Source organism: Canis lupus, chromosome 7 (assembly GCF_048164855.1).
Source record: "Canis lupus baileyi chromosome 7, mCanLup2.hap1, whole genome shotgun sequence".
NCBI classification, from domain to species: Eukaryota; Metazoa; Chordata; class Mammalia; order Carnivora; family Canidae; genus Canis; species Canis lupus.
Window position 1 is genome coordinate 30,791,434 of NC_132844.1, and position 16,257 is coordinate 30,807,690.

General features: G+C 34.7%; 1 long non-coding RNA gene across 4 annotated transcripts in view; it reads right to left on the minus strand.

The window, feature by feature from the left end:
* Window positions 1–16,257, minus strand: part of LOC140636720 (uncharacterized) — a 484,700-nt gene that overhangs the window by 16,414 nt on the left and 452,029 nt on the right. For all 4 annotated transcript variants that reach the window (XR_012033929.1, XR_012033930.1, XR_012033927.1 and 1 more), the window contains 2 exons: window positions 10,378–10,461; window positions 8,242–8,313 (listed from right to left, as the gene is read on the minus strand). This is a non-coding gene — a long non-coding RNA (uncharacterized lncRNA). The remainder of the gene's footprint in view (window positions 1–8,241; window positions 8,314–10,377; window positions 10,462–16,257) is intronic.

Below are 16,257 nucleotides of genomic sequence, written 5' to 3' on the forward strand. Positions count from 1 at the left end.
TGCACACACAGAACCATATAGTATATATTGAATAAAAGACTAGAGTTAAATAGACGTTAGTGTGAGGTTTTATGTGAATCAGACTAGGAATTTAGTTGTGTGTAATGTTTCCTATAGCTGTAGTTGCCAGAGGTTCAAATGCCTCTAATATTCTTGATTTTGTCTCCTTTGTTGTCTTTGGGTTTTCTTATTAATTCCTCCTTAAGTAAAGACCGCTCCCTGCAAATCTTTCAACTGTGATACAGTATTATCTCATGTAAGCCCTATTGATGTGGTAGGAAGCTGTGGGGATGAGGGGAAAGCATTCTGTATTTCTACAATTAATTCTCAGTCTTTAGATGGCCTTGTCCCTGGACTATGAGTGTCACAATTGTTTCTTAGCTTCTATTACCCTTTTAGGTGAGAAAGTCTAGAGGGAGCTAGAAGTGACTAATTTCCTTCCCCTTATAATAAATAAAGGCTATTGTAAAGGTATTTCTCTTAAAATATTGGCTTTTCTTATGATGAATTCTTTGGACATATTTCAAAAGGTCAGTTTTCTCCTCCCTCCTACAAAAACACAAGGATATTTCTTGTTTCTTCACTATGAAAACTTGGCAAGGTTTTCAGATGCACAACTCATGAAAGTCTTGGGACTCTTTAAGACTGAAGCCCCAAGAGTTTCCTATTCTCACACTAGTGTCCATTCTGCTTCCAGCAATTCGACAAAATAATCATGTAAGTTTATCTAATAACTTCTGTCCCCAGAAGCTTCTGTTCCTGATAAGCTGATCTCAGCTATGATTTTCTATATTCATCTTAAGATTTGGAGTCCTGGTTTGCTCCAAAAACTCAATTCTCTACAGGGTTCAAAAAAAAGGAATTGACTCTCCACTTGTTCAGCACTTTTTTCTTGTTGTAACATGAGAGTAATAATTTCCAAGCTCTTTACATGTCAGAACTGAAACTAGGACCCTTCCACACTTGTTTACATAAAAAAATTTGGAAAAATAGGAACAGAAAGATTTCCTCAACTAGATATAGAGCACTACAAAAAAACTACAATATACATTATATTTAATAGTGAAAGACTACATATTTCCTGAGGTAGGAACAAGACCAGGAATATCTGTTCTCATCACCCTCATACAACATAGCTATAATGTTCTAGTTAGTGCAATAACAGAATAAAAGGAAATTTAAGGCATACATATTTTAAAGGAAGAAATAAAACTGTCTCTATATGCAGATTCCATGATCATCTATGTAGGTAACCCTAAAGAATTTATTAAGAAAAATTCCTAGAATTAATACATGAATACATTAAAGTCACAGAATATATGATAAATATAAAAGTTGTATTTCTATAGACTATTAATAGAGCACAGAGATACTAAAATCAAAACTGCAACACTATTTACAATTGCTCAAAGGTAGAAAGCAATACTTAAGTATGAATGTAAGAAAACATATACTTGTATGCTAAAAGCAATATAATGTTGATGAAAAAAATGAAAGATCTAAGTAAATGGAGAGTTCTACCATGTACATGATTTAGAAGATTCACTATAGGAAAAAATATCAAGACAAGTATTTAGGACAAAAGCAGAACTCTCAAGACTCATTAGTAAGCAAAACAAACAAACAATGAAGTAGAATATACATGACCAGACATTTCACCAAAGAAGATACACAGATGGCAAATAAACACATTAAATTATATTTAATATCATTAGTCTTTGGCAAAATATATGTTAAACCGCAATGAAATATCTATCACTAGATGCCTAACAGAATAGATAAAATATAAATAGTGAAAACACTATATGCTGACAAGGGTGCAAAGAAAATGGATCATTCATACATTGCTAATGGGCTTAAGGTCATGCATGTTTAGTTTAGCCAGAAATTGCACTGCTGGGTATTTATCCCAGAGAAATGAAGAGTTGTGTTCACATAAAAATCTGTACACAAATGTTTATAGCAGCTTTATTTGTAATATCCAAAACATATCAACACATGTTTTTCAAACAGTGAGTGATTAAACAAAATGTAGTTCATCCATACCATTGAATACTAGTCAGCAATAAAAAAAATTTTTTAAAAAGAATGAATTATTGATATATGCACATCCTGGATGAATCTCCAAAGAATTATGGTGGGTGAAGAAGCCAAACCCAAAGGTATTTTTCCATTTACTTATCATTCTTTCAATGACAAAATTACTGAAATGGATACCGGATTTGTGGTTGCAGGGGAAAGTATATAAAGCAAGACAAGAGGCATCCCAGTGGTGATTGAGATGTTCTGTGTCTTCATCATATCAATGTCAATGTCCTTATTGTGATATTATGCTACAGATTTATGACATGTCATTAATGGAGAAAACTGGGTAAAGCATACACAGGATCTTTCTGTAGTATTTATTACAACTGCATGTGAATCTATGATTATCTCAAAATAAAATATTTAATTTTAAAATTAAGTTAAAAAGAATTCAGATTGCTAGATATGGAATAGACTGCTGAATGGGAAGGGGAGACAAGAATATAAGAAAAAAGTTCTATGAGAAGGTAAGTATAGTAATTCAGGAAGAAGATGGTAACATGTAACAGTAGAAATGAAAAGTACTAAATAGATTCAAGATACCGTTTGTTGCTGAGCCAGAAGACCTGCTGTGTATATGGATATGGGAGGTGATGTAAAGTAAGAATTAAAGGATGACTCAGAATTGCAAAATGAGAGATACTAGTGGGAGAGATATAAGCTGGTTTAAGAAATTAAAAAGGGAATGCGGTCAGGGGGAATGTGGAGAGGTTACCATACATGATTTGGAAGTCTACTCAAAATATGGAATGAAAATAATTTTTTAAGATTTACTTATTTATTTATTCATGAGAGACACAGAAAGGCAGAGACATAGGCAGAGGGAGAAGCAGGCTCCGTGCAGGGAGCCCAGTGCAGGACTCAATCCCAGGACCCCGGGATCACGACGTGAGCCAAAGGCAGGTGCTCAACCACTGAGACACCCCAGACACCTCTAGAATGGAAATAATTAAATAATAATGATCAGAGTTATTTCAGTGGTGTTTTGGAATTAATTAACTTATATATTGAACATTTCTGGACCAACAGGAGTGGGTGGCTAAGATGGCATTGGAATGAAAGTTACTGAGAATAAGAAGGTCTAGGACTGAAGGGCCAGAGGAAGGCTAGCACTCAGGGTATTAGGGTGACTCAGGTGGCATAGCTTTAGGCTGAGAATGGTGTGGCACAGTTTCTAAAAAACAAGAGTTAGTGACTGGGAAGTCAGAAACTGATAGCAAAAAGGAACGGTACAGTGCATTGTAGATGAAGGCATAGGGATTGTTGAAGAAAGACAAAGGCATGGTAGTCTATAAATGGCACTAAAGGTCTTCAGATTGAATACTCAGGTAAATTGGATGCAATAGAAAAACAGGATGTCAAAGAGCAGTGGAGTTACTAAGGGAGCCAGCTTTTGGGTAAGGCAAAGATGGAGTGTTTGGTGCAGATGATGAGGATAAGATGCATGTTTATCATGGAATAAGTATTTCATTGGATGTGTGTAATGATTTATGAGAGACAGAAATTTGGATCAGGGAAGAGGAAGTATATATAGTTTCTCTGGTTATGAAAAAATATAAGACAGATGACTAGATGTGTTTACACATCAGGCAAGATATCAAAATGAAGAAGACAGATATCTCATCCCTAAGCAACTAAAGAGATATAAAAACAGCTATTCACTATAAAAATGCCACACTGGGATTTATTTACTATCCTTTGCATGGACCATTTACGCATAAAGAATCTGCACGTTCTTCACTATCAGAGAGCTCTTTGCTGATGGATTATAATCACTTTACTTGACATGTTCTTGTGGTGGGAGAGCCCATATGTTGTCATGAAAATGGGGTGATGTTTTTATTTTGGTATATAGAGAGGTCACATCACTAGGTTAATACCTTCAATGTATCCACAATGAACTCTTTCTGAGATGTGAAACTGTCCTTGAGACCCAGCTAGAAACCATCCTTGGCAGAAGAAGAATAGGGTTCTGAATAATGAACTACCTCGAAGTCTTTTGGAAGTAATCTGAGTATAAATCCTATAAATAAATTAATTGATGAAATAGTGGATAGCTTGTGATTTCATTGCTCTTATTTTTATTCCCAAATTAATAAAAAAGGTCTGTCTCAAAAAAGAAATTAAGATATATCATGTTACCACATTCAGATTCTATGTCAACCAGATCCAGGTTAGAACTTTTGGTAATAAACCTTAAGTGGGGAGAGGAAAGTCACTTCAGCCAGAGTCTAACTGCGGAGTGGATGGATTCCATTTATCAAACAACAATGCAGCCAGGCCTTATCTTAGAACAAAACAGTTCCTTTGAGATCAGTTTCCAAAGGCTTTGTGTTTGGCAACCTGAAAACTTTAATTTAGGACAGAATCTTACATTCTTATGAGGGATAAAAAAATAAGGCCAGATGCCTTAATCTGAGGTTCAACTCTGTGGAAGAAGCATGTGGTCTAGTAAGTTAATAGTCTATTCCTGACCACAGTATTTTCCCCACAGTCTGTTTTTCCCTACAACAAAATAAAAGTTGTGCTGCCTCCAGCTGTTCAGAATACAGAAGCATGGAAATGAGATGCGGTGGCCTACAGAGGGAGGACAGGTCATTGTCAAATACAAAGCTGCAAATTGTATTATGTGAAATTAAATCTAATTTGTACATGAGGCATAATATAGTTTTAGTCATCCCATAATTAAGCTTGGGCTTCATGTATGAGACATCAGATTTAGGCTGATTCCTTCATTTATAATTGACAGTATATTCCTTCCAAAATGATCATCAAGCTATCTTGCAATTTTGTATGACCCTATAGAAGGCTGATCCTGCCCTGGGCTACTTATTTGCCAAATAAAGAGAGATATAAACTACATTGTTTAAGCTACTATAGTCTTGAGTTTTCTCTTAGTCAAAGGTGAAATTAACCCTGAGAGATACTCTAACAGGAATTCCATTTGCAGAGTTCGCTGCCTTCTGTGGTACCTGTTATTCCAAGGAAAACTTGACATTTTTGTCCTACCAAATTCTAAAATGCAGGTGTGTCCAATGAAACACTCTCAATAATTTCTATCAACGGCAGTTCCATCCATTCTATCCCATAGAATCTTGCACAAGCATCAATCATTGTCAGGTTCAAATTCCAGGAGACACTATATGTACAGGTCTCTAATTAACTTGAACCTATAGATCCCCATTAGATGACTTGAAGTTGTGGGAAGAGTCCTGCTATACAGTCTCCAGTGAGGAGGCAACTAGATACATTTAGCATTCTTTTTTTGACTGAAAATCCAACAAAGAAAGATTCTTTCACTTTCATCTCCATCAATTTCTAGACTTGTTTGTTTAGAAGCTGGGTAATGGACTAAGGATAGCAGAACTACTCTTTAGTCTTAGCAAGTGATGCATGAACAATCAATCACCTCTGTTCTGAAGGTGTGAATACTTCTTGCCTGCTATTGAAATCTCCAAGGTCTTAGTTTAAACTCTGAGGTGATATGGATAGACTCGATACATTCTATTTTAAGAAAACTAAGACCAAAATCAAGACATTTTGATACCAGATTTAGACCACTTACCACAATGTTTCTGATATCAGATGACTATCACTGAAAAAGACATTAATGGAATGATCTCCAGAGGGATTGGTCTTTAAAAGCCATATAGTGGAAAATAGCATGCAAATTCATTTGGATATCCAAAATCAACTGGAAGAATACAGGCAACTTTCCCTTAATAAATTTACCACTGACTGGTTTTGCTGTTTTCATCATATTTTAGGAACTTAATAATGAATCATCCTAAAAGTTTATGAAGAAATGAGATCTAGGTGTGGGTATGATTACGGCAGGCACTATTTGGGGTGTTTCCTGGATTTCTTCTGAGTAGCATTCCACTGGATGCTCCTACCAGACCTGCTATATGAAAGCTCTGGCACTTTCTAACAAACTTATCCAGAGGAGTCCTTCCATATTTAGAGGTCCTCTATGATACCCAAAAGTGGTTTCTCCAACTTTACATTTATGTAATAGTGATTTATGGTTTTCTTCTATATAAAATGTTCTTATTTTTTTTAGTAATATTTCATGTACTTTAGGGAAAAACTTTAGAGTTACAAAAAATATCAGAAGTAGTTATTCAGTCACTTTTGAAACATGAAAATTTGACTTGGACAGAATATTTTTATAAGAGTATATTCAAATATTCTCATTTTATTTTACTTGATTAAAATAAACTACTTAAAATTTTATGTGTTGTCTTTATCAGACACCATAACAAATTTGAACAAATCTGAAATTATTCTTAGTTCATTTCTACACTGAGGTATTATGGATCAATTTCATGACCATATTATGATTTAAGTGTGAAGTTGATGTCACTAAGCTTTTATAATATTCTGGAGGGAAATGTGGAGTCTAACAAGAAAGAGAAAACAGCAACAACAAAAAAATAGGACTGGATTTAAATATCAAAATGCATAAGAAGGAGCAAAAATTAGCCATATGTAAAGCATTTCTAATTATTAGCAGCTTTCTATATGAATTCTGTAGTGATGGTTATGTGAGACAAAAGAGGTCAGTAATCAACTAACACAAACAGACATCATGAATACATTAGAGATTATACATGCCTAAAGGATGAAAGCAGTGTTTATTATCCTAAAGTTTAGCAATAGTGGAACACCATGCCCAAGATGCTTTCTTAGTCTTTGGAGTCTTAAATTTCTCTCTCTCTTTCTCTCTCTCTTTCTCTCTTTTAGAGCCTTGCATTTCAATAGAGGGATGATGGGAGAGGGAAGCTACAAAACGACACTTACACAAGGATATCAAACATTTGACTTGCCTTGGCCAGGCCAATTTAATCTTATCTCCTACCTTCCCATGGCATAACATGCTGGAAAATGACTGCTTAGGATTTCCTTGAGGATAATTGTTATTGTGGTTCAAGGATAACCCAATCTTCAACTACTTAGTGTATTTGCATATTGTTTTCTAGTGCAAATTTTGTCAAGGCACACCAGTTGATGTTTCTGGCACTGTGTTGGAAATACACACAAACATTTGGAAATATTTCATGCCCTATAAATTCAAAGGGAAACAAATTAACTCACCATCATCATAAATAAACAATTCTTTGGATGGTTTGTTATGTTATAATAAGAAATAATTATGTCTGATGCATCATCCTAAAATGATAGTCATATCAATCTGCTCTAACACTGACAAGTGCCAAATTTGCAGTTGAAAAATTATATTAAAGATTAGAGTTATCCTTTTATGAAACTTGTAATGTCATTTTTTAAGGTTTTATTTATTTATTCATGAGAGACACAGAGAAAGAGACGTAGAGACATAGTCAGAGGGATAAGCAGGCTCCATGCGGGGAGCCTGATGTGGGACTCAATCCCAGGACCACGGGACCACATCCTGAGTCAAAGGCAGAGGCTCAACCACTGAGCCACCCAGGCGCTCCTGTAATGTCATTCTTGATGGCAAGTTTAGCATTCTTCCATAGGAGCAATACTGCTAATTTCCTAATTTAGTTTTCTTACTTTTATATAAACACTAGAAATATTAATGATAGGCATGACTAGAAATATTAATGATAGGCATGGGTGTGGAAAGGAAGAATAAACTAGCTACTATTCTCTTCCCAATAGTTGGGAGTATGATAGAATATATAGGGAAATATATTTTAAATCATCAAAATATTATTTCTTTCAAGTAATGTCCATAATATATTAACATATTAACATTTGACTCATACATCAAGTGGACAGACTAAACCAGAGAAATATCCAATCACTGTTCTAAAGTAGGTTACTAACAAGTGAAGCAAGAGGAATGATGTATATAAAATCAAGAAACAGAGGATAACTCATCAATTTTACAAGTAAGTGCTTACTAAATACTATAACAACTGGAGGTAAATTAGAATGGAAAATTCTCTGATAGTGAAAACCCACAGGGTTTTAGATCTATTTTGAAAGACATATATTTTCACTGGCAAAGTAACTCCATCTCCATAGAAAGACATAGCTTTTTAAAAAATCACTAATGAGGATATAAAATGGGAGGAAAAGAATTAATTGTTATCTTGTTTTTCTTATAGATATTCCTTCTAAGAAGCTAAATAAAAATGAAAATACACTGGTAAGAGTTGAACCAACCTGTATATGTGTTCTCAAATTACTGTGACCTTGGACAAGTGGGATGACCTCTCTGACACTTAGTCTCCTAATCTGTTAAAAGAGAAAATGGTTCTGATCTAATGAACTGATATTTAATAAAACTTCCTACAATATATGTCTGTAAATAGATACCAGATACTTCTCTTCCCTCACTGCATACCTCCATTGTATAAATATTTGTTTATATGTTGGTCTTCTCTGCTAGACAACATGTACACATGTACTTGGAGACAGGAAGCTCTGCATTGTATAAACATCTGAAGAGTCTGCATAATTTCTGGCATACAAGAAGAACTTAATAAATACTGGTTGGTTAAGTTAGTGATTCATATAGCACAAAAGTTGAAATTTCTTGAAGATAATATACATCTGATATACAAAAGATCCATATTTCACATTGTTAAAAATAGTAAAGCAAAATCTTTATTTAACAAAATGTATGCCAATTTTATGAAAATTGCTTGAGATTTTCTCTCCCCCTCATCTTTTATCCCTCCCCCTCCCCAACTTGTGCTCTCTCTCTTTTTAAAAAAAAAAGTATATTGTTAATCTTACTCAATGATATACATACAAAAAGCCAAATGACTACAGCATAAGCAGCACTGTGTTAGACATCTCAGTGTCTTGCAAATGGCCCAAATAGGATATCATTGTGAGAGTAAGAATGCTTCACATATTTAGATAAGTAAATAATTCTTAGATATAGTGATTATATGAGATTTTTAAATATCATGAAGAAAAATAGATGAACATCCTTGTGATGAACACAATTTGAGCAGAAAGTAAATAGGAATGCATACAAACAGACCTCTGTCATCCCACTTCCTAGGATTTGAGTTGAATTCACACCTACCTATGACATAATCCTGTTCATGTGAAAATCTAAGAAATCAAACAAGTAATTATAAAAATGAATTGATAAAAGATAACTATGAGACCTTTTTAAAAAGTGTGTGGCTCAAGAGAAGAGAATTTAACTGTGAAGAAATATTTTTGTTGCTTAGTAACTGTCTAGGTAAAGTTCTAATTCCTAGGAACAAAATAGTAAATGAAATAGCTAGGTTCCCTACCATAATTTGTCTCAGATTGTATGATTCAAAAACTTAAGATCATTGAAAAAAAACTTTTGCCTGCGGGCTATGTTGTTATGAGAGAAGAACAACACAGGTTTAAAAGAATGAGAGGAAGAATAAAAAAAGAAATGCCTAGGATGAAAAGCAGACCAGCTGAGTTTCAAACTTTGATGGTGAATGTGATGACTGGAAATCTAAAGAAACCCGATAAACATCACCATTCTTCCATTCCCTACTTCAAAGCCAATTCAAAACTAACACACACAGATGAGTAGCCATGATAATAGCTTCATTTAAGATAAAAGCTGATATTGGAAAACTCTACTTGTATCCACAATTTAGTAAACTTTCGAATAATGTAAAACACTAATAATCCAACTAAAATGATCTAACTAGGATTTTGCTTAGAAATGAAGGAGTTTCTGTGATATAGAACACAGTACTACAACTAGCAATCAGCTGAGCTAATCTGTACTTTCAGATGCATGGTGCATGGATACTTCCCATGACCACCTTAGGGCTGGGTTTGAAGTATTACTTTTCTTCACAATATAGCTTCCCTTTGAAGAATCAGCTCAGTACAATCCTCTGAAGCAAGATGTTCTGGGAAAGAGTTTAGTGTGATCAACTTTTCTTATCAGGCGTCCTATACTACATTCATTCTTCATGACAACTCCTTGAGGGGGGGGGGTCCATAGTATAGACTTTGTTCATATAACGTAAGTTATTTTTCATTTAGAATAAAATATTTACTCTTTTTAATCTGATTCTTATCTATTTCCCCTCCTCCCCACTAAGTAAAGTCCCACACACAGAAGGATCATGACTGGTTGCCATTGAATATCATGGTATCTGGAACAGAGTAGGCACCTAATAACTATATGTAAGTAACATATGAATGAAGCATATAGAATTAATCATTCAGGAAAGGACTATGGGTGAAAATGCATTATTTCTTCAAGACAGTTTTGATAGGACCTAGACTCTGGGTCAGCTGGTATGTTCTAGATCTCCCCGAGTCTCAACTAAAACCTGGGATTACCAGAAATGCTCCAACTTCACTGTTACTTCTCTTCCACCATTGAGGAAGGGGCAGAGTCCAAATCTCTGAGTCTTGTTTACCAAGCTATGCAAAAAAAGAAATGAGAGAAATATTTGGCATGTTAATTATCCTGTATAAGACAACTTTTTAGCTTAAAATGGAAATAAAATCTACTCTAGGGGACCGGGGTGGCTCAGTGGTTGAGTGTCTGCCTTTGGCTCAGGTCATGATCCTGGGGTCCTGGGACTGAGTCCCTCATCAGCCTCCCCATAGGAAGCCTGTTTCTCCCTCTGCCTGTGTCTCTGCCTCTCTCTCTGTGTGTCTCTCAAGAATAAATAAATAAATTTTTAAAACATAAAAATAAAATAAAAAATGCTCTATTGATTCTTGAGGAAAGTAAGTTAAATAATACAATCAAAGAAATTAGCCCAATGCTAGGAAAGATAAGTGCTTATTAAATAATTAATGTAATTGGTAAAAGCAGCAAATAATTTGAGTTGAATGATTTTTATTAAGTTGCTATGCCAAAATGTGAGAGTCTTCAAAATTGTGAAGGCTGTATTATACTTTTTCAGAGATGTTTTTATTGATGCATTCATCCATACATTCAGAAATCTTTATTGAATATTTATGATAATCCATTTTATTTTTCTTGGCACTGGAGATAACAATATTCAAAGAAGACAGAATTGCTGCTCTCAAAGAACTATTAGTCTAATAACTATAAATGTAACAATTTAAAGTGTGGAGGATGAATTACCTAAGAAAATAGCCAACAAATTTTAATAAACTGATGGATAGCGTGATGGAAGTTTGAGATTCACAAAAGGAGTATAAGCCACTTAGGGGTGAGGACAGTGATATTAAAATGTGCATGTAAACTAAATTACTTTTTTAAAAAAGATTTTATTTATTTATTCATGAGAGACAGACAGAGAGAAGGAGAGAAAGAGGCAGAGACACAGGCAGAGGGAGAAGCAGGCTCCATGCAGGGAGCCTGACGTGGGACTCGATCCCAGGTCTCCAGGATCAGGCCTTGGGCTGAAGGCAGTGCTAAACCGCTGAGCCACCCGGGCTGCCCTAAATTACTTTTATAAAATGTTAATACTCCTTCTATATCATTAACATTTGTGCACTCACTTTTAAGTGTTCTGTTCAAGTAAAGGATGTGAGTTAGAAAAACATCACTATGGTAGAACCTAGATCTCATCCAAGCCATTCTGTAAATCAAATGTGTACTATTGGCCAGGCTACCTGAGTATCAGTTTTCTCTTAGATAAAAAGAGAAAATTCATTTAAGCTATAAAATTTAGTTTTCAAATCAAAGACAATGTGTTACTCAACATTATTATAATCACCCCACTGAGGAGGAATGGACCCTCATTCCGAAACTTGGTTCAGCTTTTCAGACTGATGAAGCCACACATGAGCCAAGAGGGTACTTAAAGGCTTATTACTCACAAAAGGGGGATTTCTGGGGAGAATGTCTCTATCAGATAGGCTTATCTCTTAAATAGGTTTGAAAACAGCTAAGAGGGCAGAAAGAGAAACTTGTTTCGAGTATTTATGGTAATTAGGGAGTGAGGTTAGAATAAGAATTTCCATGTGGACCAATATTGAAAAGTCTGAACTTTCCACTTTTGCAAAGGAGGGAGCACCTGGACTTTCTTAGCTTGCTCAGATGTGGGGCAATAAGAGCAGGGAGAGTGGTGGCACTTGAAAGCTGTTAGCAACCAAACATCAAAAATGGAGTCACACTCTTTATTACAAGCCCACAGACCAGAGACTTCTCTTTGTCAGTGCCAAACCTAGGTACCTTCTAGATTGTTCTTCCTAAAGTGATTGAAATTTATTCATAGATTGTTGCTGAACCCTCAGGCCCTTTAGCAATCTAATGATTTATTCACATCATGCTTTTTATTTAAAAATATGTCAATATAACTGACTCATTAAGCTGTATGTTTACAATGGTCCCATGCTTGAATTTATGTGTTACACTTGAAGGTTTAAAAATGTAAAACATGTACGCAACTACTTAAAAATGGGATAGTTCAGCTGAAAATTCAGTAACTTTTCAGTGGTTATCATTGCAAAAACTCCTTGCCTGATAAGACACGGTATTAATTCTTTTTTAAAAAACAAAATTTGTAAGGTTTTTAAATTTAAAAATATTTCTAATATTTTGAAATAAAATTCCTTGCACAGACATAGAAATCAGGCCACTTTGTATGCTGAGACTCTCCCTTGCACGTGGCATACTCAGAGGCACATGTTCTCTAGAAGATAATCATAAACATCTGTCTTTTCAGTGGTATTTTTTTTCACCATAACACATGAAGAGGCTATTCCATGGAATTCTATGGATAAAGAAATATGAATTTTTACATGCACTATTGGAATCCTTTGTTTAATAAAAGCTTAGTGAAGTGTGGAAAATATGTAAAATATGTTGATTTACTATCTCTTAGAGAATTTCTAAGGAAGTATTCATAAACTTGACTGCCTTTAAAAACAAAATGAAATCCTTCTATAAGACTATAGTTTGATATATTCTCAAGTTCACTTTTTTTGCCTTTTCTTTAGTTTTTTCTTTTTTAAATTTTTTAAATTTTTATTTTTTTAGGCACACCATAGCTATGAGCCTAAATTCACTTACTAAGAGACCTATTGAAAACAAACTGGGTATTCTGATATTTATGCTGCAGGTTCTAAATGGAGATTTAAAATTTGACAGGCCAAAAGGATGTGTTGAGAACAATTCCACTCAAGACAAACAACCAGAGACTTGCAAAATCCGTGAGTGTGAGCTACACTGCAAGAGTTTATCAGAGCCAAAAGTTGGGACTTAGCAGCATTCTTGTCAACAGGACATACAGTTTTCCATATAGACTTACATAATCTAGAGAATACATATTTTTTTCTCACCAAAACCCAGCAACTGAGCTCTCAGAATAGTCTTGTCTATATTGTCAAATGTATGCAGACAATTGACAGAATGTGCTGGGTTTTAACTAAACTAACATATTTCTAGTTGTCTTTTTAAAAACTGCCAGTACTTGATATTCCTCTTCTTAGACTTTCTTAAACCAGTAGATTACATTCATTATCTCAGGATAATTGAATGTACTAAGTGGGGTTTGAATTACCTTGAAGTTTAATATTTATTACAGTATTTCTCATTTTGTTATATTTACTAAGAGCTTAAGGCAACATAATAAAGGAGACACTCAAGAAAATTGACAATACAAAAAAATACTATGAGGGAAAAATATTAAACACTTAAGTCAATATAGTTACTGCAATCAATACTAAATGTGTCTATAAATTATATGGCAGTTCTCGCAAAAATGAAATATAAATACTATTTTAATTGTTTGAGTCAGAAAATTTGTTTCAGTAGTCAGTATAGAAGATAATTTACTTGGAAATGAATTTTATCCTTATAAAATATAGTTTATATATATAACTATATATCTATAAATATATATTTATGTGTATAAAGTATAATAATTATACTGGTTTTATAAAGAGAACTACTGAGCAATGAAAACATGTATGGAGAACATGCAGAAGATTTTGCCATGAAGCCATTTCTTATTTTAACCCTTAAAATATTATGTGAAAAGTAGCCTGAAAGTATATTTTCATAAAGGCATTTCTGTAAAGCTATGGGGAAAGAGCAGATGAATTATTGGTTAAAAGTACTGACATATACATGTACACATATTCTGTGTTCTACAGTGATAGAAGACTATGGATCGTACTACTCAAATTAAAGGTTGCTCCTCTGGAACAGGATCTTCTGGATGCTTTAAGAATGTGGTTTGCTGGGATGCTCGGGTGACTCAGCAGTTGAGTTTCTGCCTTTAGCTCAGGGTGTGATCCTGGGATCTGGGATCAAGAACTGCATCAGGCTCCCTACTAGCAGCCTACTTCTCCGTCTGCCTATGTCTCTGCCTCTCTCTCTCTCTCTCTCTCTCTCTCATGAATAAAATAAATTTTTTTAAAAATGTAGTTTGCTAAGCCCCCACTCTGACCCATTGATTCAGAATCTTTAGGACTTGAACTCAAATGGACATTTTGGAGTCATTTTTCAGATATATTAATTATATTAATTGTGGTTTACAACAATAAAATTAACTGTTTTTTAGTGGAAAGTTGTGAGAATAATGACAAAATCCACATGTTGAGCAACTATTTCAGGTGATTGTTTTATCCATTAAATTTGATCACGATTGATTCCATCAATGGTTCTCAAAAATTATTGTGCATCAGAATCACCTAGAGGGCTCATTAAGACACAACCCTGCTGTTCTCCACCCCCATCATTCTGATTAAGCAGATCTGGGGAAAGGCCTGAGAATTTGCATTTTGGACAAGCTCCAGGTGCTGCCACAGCTGCTGCTATTCCTCCTCTGGTAGCCACACTGAGAACTGCGACTGGAGAGCGATAGTTCCGAACTCTCACTCTTCATCACAATCAGAATAGTCTTGTCTTAGGGACAAGACTTAGGGAATTTTGCCAAAAAACATGATTACCTGAGAACCACCCCTTTAGAGATACTGACTTAATTGACCCATGGTAGATCCCAGACATACAATTTATCATGAACTCCCCAGGCAATTTTAATATACAGCCAAGGCTGAGAATCATTATCATAGTGGAAAAAAAGGATATCATTCCAGTCATTTTCCCCAGAGTATACATTTGTTGATAGGAACCAAGGAGTACTGATGCTCTTGTACAATGTCATAAGGTGTTGTATTACATGTTTTCATTTAAGTACATATATTAAAAAAAACTCACTGCCTCCATTATATTGAGGAGGAAATTGAAACATAATGCTATTAATTAAAACTCCAAAGAATATAAAATTAATAAGTGGGGACAGAAGACAACAGCATTTCCCTCTGTCTCTATAACCCATGGTTCATGATTCATACTTTGAATGTCAGACAGTCCTGAGAGAAAATTATATTTTACTGTAAAAATTGAGGATTTGACTTGTCTCATTTCCCATATGCCAGTTTTACAAATGTCACGGACTGCTAAAGTACCTCTGAGGAAAATTTGGACCTATTCAAGAACTTGATAAAATACTAGTTTTCACCCTGCAGTTATTCTCCATTAATCTTGAGAAAAATTATTTGAGCTGGAAAAAAATGGAAGAGGAGATGTTATAATTTGACCATCTGGGCCATAGTATTGCTCCAGTGGGATATCTGATTTTGAATAATATTGCATTCAGATGAGCAGGCCAAAGAGCAATGATTCCCTAATAACTAAGAGCAAAGTCTAAGCTTTTCTCTGGGGGTAGCTTCTGCAGTGGAAGAACATGCTCTTAGGATGTATTCTTTTCCAACATTACTTTTTTTGGTAACAAGATAAAAACGCTAACATAAAAATTCACAGCCTCTTTCCCTTTTCCCAAACATTAGACATTTTATTTATTTCTTCTCTACTTACTCTTAATTTAAATACCCACACTGATGTTAATTCTAACTTAAACGACTTCTTCATTTTAATTATGCAAACCAAAGTAAATTTGGAAGGCAAAATTGAGGTACCTAAGGGGCTATCCAAAGTAGTATTGGAAAACGGTAGAGAAATTCTCACACACACACACACACACACACACACACACACCACAATGAGAGAAACAAAACTGCCTTTGATAGATTACTTGTATGAATGGCCCTAATTCTCTATTACCTACACTGCACTGAGCCTCATTACATTTAACTCTTAACTTTCACTCTGGATTTTTATTCTACAATGTAACATGTTCTGGCCAATAAGATGTTAGCATGTGAAATGAAAGCAGAGACTTGAAAAGCACATGTGCAATTGGCTTGATACTTGTTACCTTCTGACGTCAC